General features: G+C 39.2%; 1 long non-coding RNA gene across 1 annotated transcript; it reads right to left on the reverse strand.

Annotated features, from left to right (window-relative positions):
* Positions 1 to 3,325: 3,325 nt before the first annotated feature.
* On the reverse strand, positions 3,326 to 4,597 carry LOC141657404 (uncharacterized). The gene is made up of 2 exons (XR_012548752.1): positions 4,273 to 4,597; positions 3,326 to 4,173 (listed from the first exon to the last, which is right to left on the reverse strand). It is a non-coding gene; the product is annotated as an uncharacterized LOC141657404 (long non-coding RNA).
* Between the last annotated feature and the right edge of the window lie 4,738 nt (positions 4,598 to 9,335).

The following is a 9,335-nucleotide window of genomic DNA, read 5'->3' on the forward strand; positions in this document are numbered from 1 at the left end:
ATTTACGATGGGTGTAGGGAGAGACTTGGCTTCGTGCATCTGATGACGTTCAAGTAGATCAAGAATGTATTTAGACTGGGTAAGAAGCAGGCCAGCAGAGTTCGAGGTGACCTCGACCCCCAAAAAATAGGACAGTGGACCTAAGTCTTTGAGGGAGAACCGAGCAGCTAGAGTTTGTATAAAGGAATCGAGACGAGACAAGGACGGACTTGTAACAATGATATCATAAACATAAACCAAAAAATAAATAGGAGCAACGAACTGTTGGTGACTGATAAAGAGGGACGGATCAGCAGGGGAAAGACGAAAACCATAAGAAAGAAGAGCAGTTTTAAGTTCACTGTACCATGCTCGTGGAGCTTGCTTGAGGCCGTAAATAGCCTTGGATAATAGACAATGATGTGAGGGATTAGCATCGTCAACAAAACTAGGTGGTTGTGCCATGTATACTTCATCAGTGAGAGAGCCTTGCAAAAAGGCATTGTTCACATCCAATTGACGAGTTTGCCAATTGTTACAAACAACAAGAGAAAGAAGAAGCCGAACTATGGCTGGCTTTACGACCGGACTAAATGTTTCCGAGTAATCAATTCCCGGTCTTTGATTAAAACCTTTTGCGACGAGACGAGCTTTGTATTTATGAATAGAGTTATCGGGATTGTATTTAATCCGAAAAACCCACTTACATCCAATTAAATTTCGGTCAGGTTTGGAGGGAACTAAATTCCATGTGCGATTTTTAAGTAAGGCATTGTATTCTTCAGTCATGGCATCTCGCCAGTGAGGAATGGAAAGGGCTTGTTTAACGGATGTAGGAAGTGTATGAGGCGAGTTCAGGTGAGAGACTTTTGCATATTTTGGGTTTGGTTTCCGGATGTTGTTTTGGAGACGAGTGGTGACTGTACGGGGAGGCGGTGGTGGTGGGGGAGGGGACGGGGTGGCAGTGACGAGGGAGGATGTTGGGGTAGTGGGAGTTGCTGTTTCAGTAAAGGTGGAGGCAGAGGAATCAGGGGATAGGGCATGGGAGGTTGCGGGATTGACATGGGCGGTGGGAGAGGGAGAAGGAGGGTCAGCAGGTGATGCGGTGGTGATGGGTGTAGCAGGTGATGACGGCAGAATAGGAATGGCAATGGAGCACCAACGGGTGGAGGAATAGTCAGAGGAGACACGAGAATTTGATAGAGTAGGGAACGGAAATGCAGATTCGACAAACTTGACTTGTCGTGAAGTGTATACACGGTATGTAGTTGGGTCGAGGCAGTGGTAGACACTTTGATGTGCGGAATAACCTATGAAGATGCATGGCTGGGAACGAAGGTCGAGTTTGTGAGTAGTGTAGGGTCGAAGCCATGGATAACAGAGATATCCAAAGCTTCGAAGTTTTAAGTAGTTAGGTGGAGTTTGGAACAGTTTGTGTGACACCCCGCGATAAAGCGGAAAATATAACTTATAAAATTCAAGCGGAAATTTGGAGAATTTTCGAAACTTTTAAACTTTAAAGCGCGGGTTCATTAAAATTTAAAACACAAATAAAGAATGCGGAAATAAAGATTAAATTATACAAACGTGATAGTCAAGGTGAGGGAAAATATATCCCTCGAATGACAATACAAAAAAAGGTGAGTCTAAGCAATCCTAATAAACCAACTACTAGTCCAAGGTGCTCGCTAGCTCACACGTCTAAACCCCACAAATGCATCTTCACAAACCTGTCAGAGTCAGTGAGGAGTAACTCAAGGTTCTCCCAGCCACAAAATGTCAAAACGAACATAACAGAGAACATGAACAAATAATCATATTAGATAAGTTATAAGTGAATCGATTTAAACTAAACACGGGATCATACATGTTTAAACCAACAAGGATAAAAGAAATGATGAAATAAACAAGTAATGCATAAGCAACAATAAATAATTGGAGAAGAAAGACAAGAAAACAAACACGACCACTTAGCCACGAGCACGTATTTCAAGGAGATATGACCAAAGTAACCATCCAAATAATGCAAGACATTTATCACTCTTAGACTATAATTTCCCCGGGTAGGACTACGATAATAATACGGTCCTAGTCTAAATCTGCAGATTCTCGGGTATACATCCCGATTCGACGTGCGCGCCAAAGACAAAGACGCACCCAAGACTCGACTACTAAGGAGACCGAGTACCCCAATCGCGAACACGACACGAAAGTGGCGGAATGACTAAGATAAAACTCACTTGCGAGCAAAGACAGTGGCCAAAAGCCGACTTGCGGTAACAAAGACAAGTAGGCCAAATCCGTACTTGCCAGAACAGCACAAGTAGGTCAAACCCGTACTTGCCAGAACAGTACAAGCAGGGAGAAAATGCATTTCAAGCATATACGATGGTATTATGGCATTTCTACAAGAATACGACTCATTTCGATTAACCATGTGGAATAAATTACTCGTATTTGAAATACGATAAATAAATGAGAATAAATGAATTAAAGCTCATATTATAGATAAATGAAGACATTCCATATAATTATGACATGAATAAACATTAAGTTCCACATTTATGATTCATGTGAGAAATATATGAATAAACGACAAATAATGAATTTAAGATACATAATCATGTGACGGAAATTCAAATTAATTAAACCCGAACAAAAATGTTTCACGGATAAAAATTAACCCAACCGGGGCTACGGCCTAGCCATGACCGGCACCTGCCCAGCCACGGCCTGGCCGCACCCTCGGCACCTGCCCAGCAACGGCCTGTGCCAAAACAGGCAGCACCTGCACAGACACGAGCACAGACAAAACACACAACAGTCCCTTTTGTCCAGCCGTCTTAGGACGATTTCCTAGGCCAAACCAAGACCGATTCTACCCGTACAAAAGTCCCAATCCAAACATGTACATATACTTGAGACATAAACAAGAAAATTGGTTCAATTTAGCATACAGAAACCCGGCAAAACCGCCCGCGAAAACAGCCCGACAAAAACCCATTTTTCATGGTTAAAGAAGCTCAGTTGTGACCGTCTTAAGACGAAATTTTAAGCATGAAAAGAATGGAATTTCTTACATACAACCAACCCATTACATACATGGATATTCACATGAAGCGGAAATTAACTAATTGGCTCAAATCATCCGTGAAATCGACTCAAAAACAGTCCATAAAAGTCACTCATACACACGGTTCCTTGTAAACTAAACAAGGAAAATTGTTTCTGTCTTGCACTACTCTTAATGACCTTTCAATTCCCTTTATCCAAACAAAGGGGGGTTTATACTTCCTGTTGTACTCGTGTGCCATTATCGTAGTCTTTGATGAATAGCGGGACCATAATTATTTGATTATCACATGTTTATGGCTAGCATGCTGGAAGAATTGCAAACAACAACAAAAAAAACCAAAAACAAGAAAGTATGCTGAAGAAACAAGTAGTGCCGTGACAACTGACATAGTTAAACTAGAGACGATGAATATCATGGAAAATGGATTATTTTTGTTAGCCATTAAATTGTATAAATATGAAATCATGGCACAAATGATAAATCTTTTGAAGAATTAAACAGAGTACACGAAAAATCAGGCCAATTAAAATGCAATACTAATTGGAGGAATTGCATTGATGAACATACATAATTTATATACATTAGCAGCAGGAGTGGAAGACAAATTTCGATCAATCGGTGGTGATATTAAATTGGTAATCCCAGATATTTTAGGAAAGGATCAAAAGTGGGGCGTCTAGTATCTGTCATGGTTGCCAAGATTTAGGTGCAAAGATTACTATAAGACAGATTGGGTTTGGTGTGGTTCAGCAGATGCAGAGCGTCTGTCCACGGTTTTCACTTCCCTTTTTGAGACCGTCTTAAGACGAAATTTAAGCATTTAAAATGATAGTATTCATCCAATTAAATTTCCCGGCATAACTACCCACTTCACCATTAATCTAAAGGTACCAACTTTTCTCAAAAAGGATAAGTAAAACTCGAATAAAACCGTCTCAAATGACACCACACGAACTCAGTCAAGACAAAAACTTTATGTTATGAAAGAGTAAAAACACATTTAAGCACATATAAATTTCGACATAATGTCGAGTAACCTATCACTGTTACCTTAAACGCTCCTTATTTTTCGAATAAATGGTCCACAAGGCACAAGCCTCACTCCGGGTCTTCGAATCCTTCATAAAAGGGCAAGAAAACGGGATACAGAAGCTAAAAGACGACACTTTTATAAGACGGCGAAAGACGAAACCACTACAAAAATAAGACTTTCTTACCTAGAAAGAAGGAGGAAGGAAAGAGGAGGAGAATGGTACAAAAATTATGGAGCTTGGTCGAGAAATGGGGAAGAGATCGGAGCTTGAAGGTGCGAGAAAAATGGAGTTTATACACTCACTGGTTGTTTTATTGTTGTTTGCTGCTGAGACAACGAAAAAGAAAGGGGATATGGGCCTGGATTGGTCCGTCCTATTTTTGTGTGAGTGTGAGATAGATTATTATATTATTTTGGTGTAGAAAATAGGTGAGTGTGTGTTTGTGTAGTCGTTATAGGAGAGGCCGAGAATAGATTACTCTCACATGTAAAAATGTGACGGTTTTATGTTAGACCGGAAAATGTCTCAAGTCCATATTAACTTAAGACGGAACTATTATTATTATTATTATGACTATCATTAATATCCGACAAAATATATATATATATATATATATATATATATATATATATATATATAGAGAGAGAGAGAGAGAGAGAGAGAGAGAGAGAGAGAGATTGGATTTGGTGATTTTGGTTAACATGGTGAGTTGGGGGAATCTCAACCATTAGATTAAATTAGAGATGAGTGGCCAAGATTAATCTTAGTTGTCATATAAAAGCATTGTTATTTAGTTTATTTTCTCTTTTTTCTAGTGCTACTTTTTTTTTACTTTAATTTTTTTATCTCTTTTTTTTACCTCGTGTTATTATACTTTTTTTTACAACTTTGATTTTTTTTCCTCTTATATTTTTCTCTAATTTTCTCATTATGTTACCTTTTTTTCTTTTTCTTTTTGTACCAAATTTTTTTTTGCTTGAATTTTTTTTTCACTCTTATTTTTTTTACCTCGTGTTATTATCTTTGTTATTCGCTTTTTTTAACTTGATTTTTTAACAACTTTGATTTTTTTTTCTCTTTTTTTTGTTACCACATGTTATTGTCTTTGTTATTGTTATTCATTTGTTATTGTGATTTATTCTAACATTACTTTGATTTTTTACGACTTTGATTTTTTTTTCTTTTTTTTACCACGTGTTATTGGGCTGTTATTGTTACTCCGCTGTTATTGTGATGTTATTCTGCTGTCACTTTAATTTTTTTTACGAATTTGATTTTTTTTTACCACGTGTTATTGTGATGTTATTCTACTATTATTCTGGTGTTATTGTGATGTTATTCCGGTGCCACTTTGATTTTTTTTACGACTTTGATTATTTTTTTTATTTTTTTTTTACCACGTGTTATTGTGCTGTTATTCTACTGTTATTCTGCTGTTATTTTGGTGTCACTTTGATTTTTTTTACGACTTTTGGCTTTTTTTTACCACGTGTTATTGTGCTGTTATTCTACTGTTATTCTGCTGTTATTGTGATGTTATTCCGGTGTCATTTTGATTTTTTTACTCTTTTTTTTATCGCATGTTATTGTGCCGTTATTCTACTGTTATTCTGATGTTATTCCGATGTCCCTTTGATTTTTTTCTACTACTTTAATTTTTGTTTCCCTTTTTTTCCCCGTGTTATTGTGTTGTTATTGTAGTGTTATTGTTGTGTTATTGTAGTGTTATTCGTGTATTATTGTAGTATTATTCTGGTGCTATTGTTGTGTTATTGTACTGAAACATAAAAAACAAAGAGAAACCTAACAATTAATCAATAGAGAAATATAAAAAGTAACAAAAGAGACCCAATTCATGGGCAATCCATGTGATAAATATCTCTCATTATTTTCTAAAAAAACAAGCTGTATCAAATAATGGGCAAAAGAAAATGAAATGGGAAAGAAAAAATCAGAGTGAAGATCAGTGACACCCGCGCTCTCCCTAAACCCGACATCAACAACAACTCGGCGCCCATCATCATTTCGCACTCCCTAAACGTGTTAATGTTGACCCATCTACACGACTTCATACAAAAAGTTGAGTTCCAAGACACAAGATCCGGGTTACGAATTTCGTTAAACACACGAAATGCGGATCGGGAGTCACCACGACTAGAGTACATGTCAACCATAGCATTCTCAGAACGGCAAATCTAAAGGCACACGATCCACAATAACATGATCATGAGTAAGTCTACCGAAAGCATAATCACTCAACCTTGAACAAGCACTAAGTACCATCGAATAGCTAAATTCCGTAGGCAACACACCACCCCTTACCATGTTCTTTGAAAAGACATAAACCTTCGTTAACTTATTATTCTTGACATGCCCTGAAATGATACAATTCCAGGAATACGCGTCTTTAGCAAGAACATTTCCAAATTCTTCATTAGCCAATTTCAACTCCCCTATACTCTCATCTCACTCCTCTGCCAACCCACCATTAACACACCCCATCAATCACCATCAGCAGCTCGAACCCGACATTCCCGCACAATCACCGTCTTCCTTGGCGGTCCGAATCGAAACCCAATTGAAGCTTCACCAATGGAGGCACAAATAACTCAACCGAGCAACCCACTCAACCACCACCGAGGAGCCCACCATGAGTCTGGGCTCATCTCGGACTCCGCCAATCACTCCTCAATTTTAGGCGCCACAACATTTCGATCCGCACCCCCTTACCGGGATAAATTCGAGCACAATCAATGACTTCCTTTTATTTGCTAAAACAATATCCGAAAACCCTCCGTGTGAAAAATATGACTGCACTCACTATAAGGCCATTAGCCACCGCGAAAACCATGATTTGCACATGCAACATGACGAGCTCGTTGTGGGTTCCCCGCCCCAAGCTCATTCGAGACCCGGCATCTTGTTTATACACCACAGAACAAAAATCAGCCCGATTTTTCGCTATTTGTTTAAGATCCCGGATACTGCGTCTAAGAAGTCACAAATGTATGGATATCTCCTTGATCAAGAAAAGTAAGTTTACTACTTTATGTTCCTTGCATTTATTTTTGATCATGAATAATTTGGGATAATGGGATGTTTCAGGGGTCTTCAACCACCACCGGAACTGCCAGAGTTCCATTTATCACTGAGACCAGATGCTTACGAGTTTCCACCAATTGACAGCGCGTGGAGTAAGGAGAAGTGGGAGATTCAGAGACAATTGCTTAAGGAACGCGTAGAAGATCCAGAACACAAGGTTATAGGGATTCAAAGACATTCAGACACACAACCAAGTCTGGTAATTGGAGCCAAGATAGAATGACATAGGATTCTGCAACATCGTCATCTAACTTAATTACAGGTTCATCATGGTCAAAGTTTCCTCGAGTTTGTATATCTCCTTGAATGAACACAAAAACCAAGTATCCCAACATTTTCATTAAACTCGATTAAAGGTTCATTTTGCAGAACCTGTTAAGGAAGTAAATCCACTCTCCTCTACAAATAAGGAGAATATCAGTTAGTTGCCATTATTTGATTTAGTCAATATGTATATTATCTTGTTCATATTATTAGCTTTATTCTACTCCAGTGAATACAAACACCATGTCTCGCATCATAAAATGGGGCGAGTCCCCCATTATCAAAGATGTCAAATCAAACCTACTATAAACTAAAGAGAAAGTTGCAATACGACTCACCAATATCAACAAAATAGGGGGTAGCCAACTAGTCAATGACTTGATGATAATTGATATCATTTTACAACTTCATCTCCAAATTCGTCATCGAGACCTTTTCTCCGTTCTTGAGGAAATGTGGCCACACCACGCCTCAAAAAAAAAGTCCACTACTACCATGGCAGCTTATCATTCCAATCATCGCAGCAACCGAGCACCACCTAGTTCACATCAATTCGTTACTCTCTCTTCTCCAAATTAATGATATTTACAAAATTGAATTCGACTTGTTGAATTTGATGGTATAATTCGCAAAAATCTAGAAGATAAATCAATGCTAAAGTAATCGTTATGGGTGAAATTGTAACACTACGGATCTTCTTTGGAGCCTACTCGACCGAGTAGAGCCTACTCGGCCGAGTAGTGCTCTTAGTGCGTGTTATTTCGGTTCTGCCGAGGAATACTCGGCCGAGTATAGCGAATACTCGACCGAGTATTGGACACTCGGCCGAGTGTTGTTGCACTCGACCGAGTGTCCGGTTTGGCGAAGTTATATTTCGACGGTTTGATTAAGGAGTGATTAGGGTATTTTATATTTCCGCGTCAGTTTCTAATATCACTTTTCACAGCGTTATCATTTCTACGTTACCCTAATCATACCCAAATCATTCCCTAATCATTCCTTTGAGAATTTCGTAGCATCTTTGTGTGGATAATTGCGGTGATTCTTGCGTATAAGTTCTTGTTGCACTGTTGGTAAGTACATCTTTGTAATTATTGCATCGTTTCGGGTTGCTATACATTTATATGGAAGGGGATGTTGGGAATTGTACAAAGTGTAATTATGTTGTATGATCATTGTATAGGAGAAGACTTCGTAGAGGAGCCTTTTTGATTGTCCGTGTTGCTTACTGCTGTGATTGCTAAGGTAGGGTTTCCCTACTCGGTTCTTGTGCTTTACATGACATGTTGTTGTAATTATCGTTGTCTGTTGATCATCGTAATATGGAGATTGTTGTGACAGTGTTGGTGTGAGGGGATTGAGATGACAGTAATGTCATGTGATTGTGATTATGGTGGAGTCACTTGCGGGAGTGGCTTCACACCCCTAGTTCGCCCTCCGTGAAACCCGCCACGGGAGGGGATGTGCACATTAAGGGACAGGGATCGTTGTCGCTCGTGAGGAGCTGGACTAGGTGGGATCGGCTGCGGTCACCCACTGGCGGCGAGGATTACCTGTTGCGATGGGTAATCTGGCAGGGCTACACACTTTAGTGTGTAGTCGGTTACTATGTGAGACAGGGTGATTGGGAGTTGATGATGATCAGACGAGTATTGCATTTGTTTGTCTTGTTTGTTGCATAATCGACCCGTTGTTGTTTGTGGAATCTGCGGTGATCCATTCGGGGATGGTGAGCGGGCTTGACAGGTTTTGCTAGTGAGAGCTTGGGGATTATCTTGGGAGAATTGCCACCACGAGTCATAGCATCCATCGAGTTCTTAGCGAGTTTTCTTTTATTATTAAGACTTTGAAGTTGTAATTCATTAAACAGTATTTGGTTT

This window comes from Silene latifolia, chromosome 5, assembly GCF_048544455.1.
Source record: "Silene latifolia isolate original U9 population chromosome 5, ASM4854445v1, whole genome shotgun sequence".
Taxonomy (NCBI): domain Eukaryota; kingdom Viridiplantae; phylum Streptophyta; class Magnoliopsida; order Caryophyllales; family Caryophyllaceae; genus Silene; species Silene latifolia.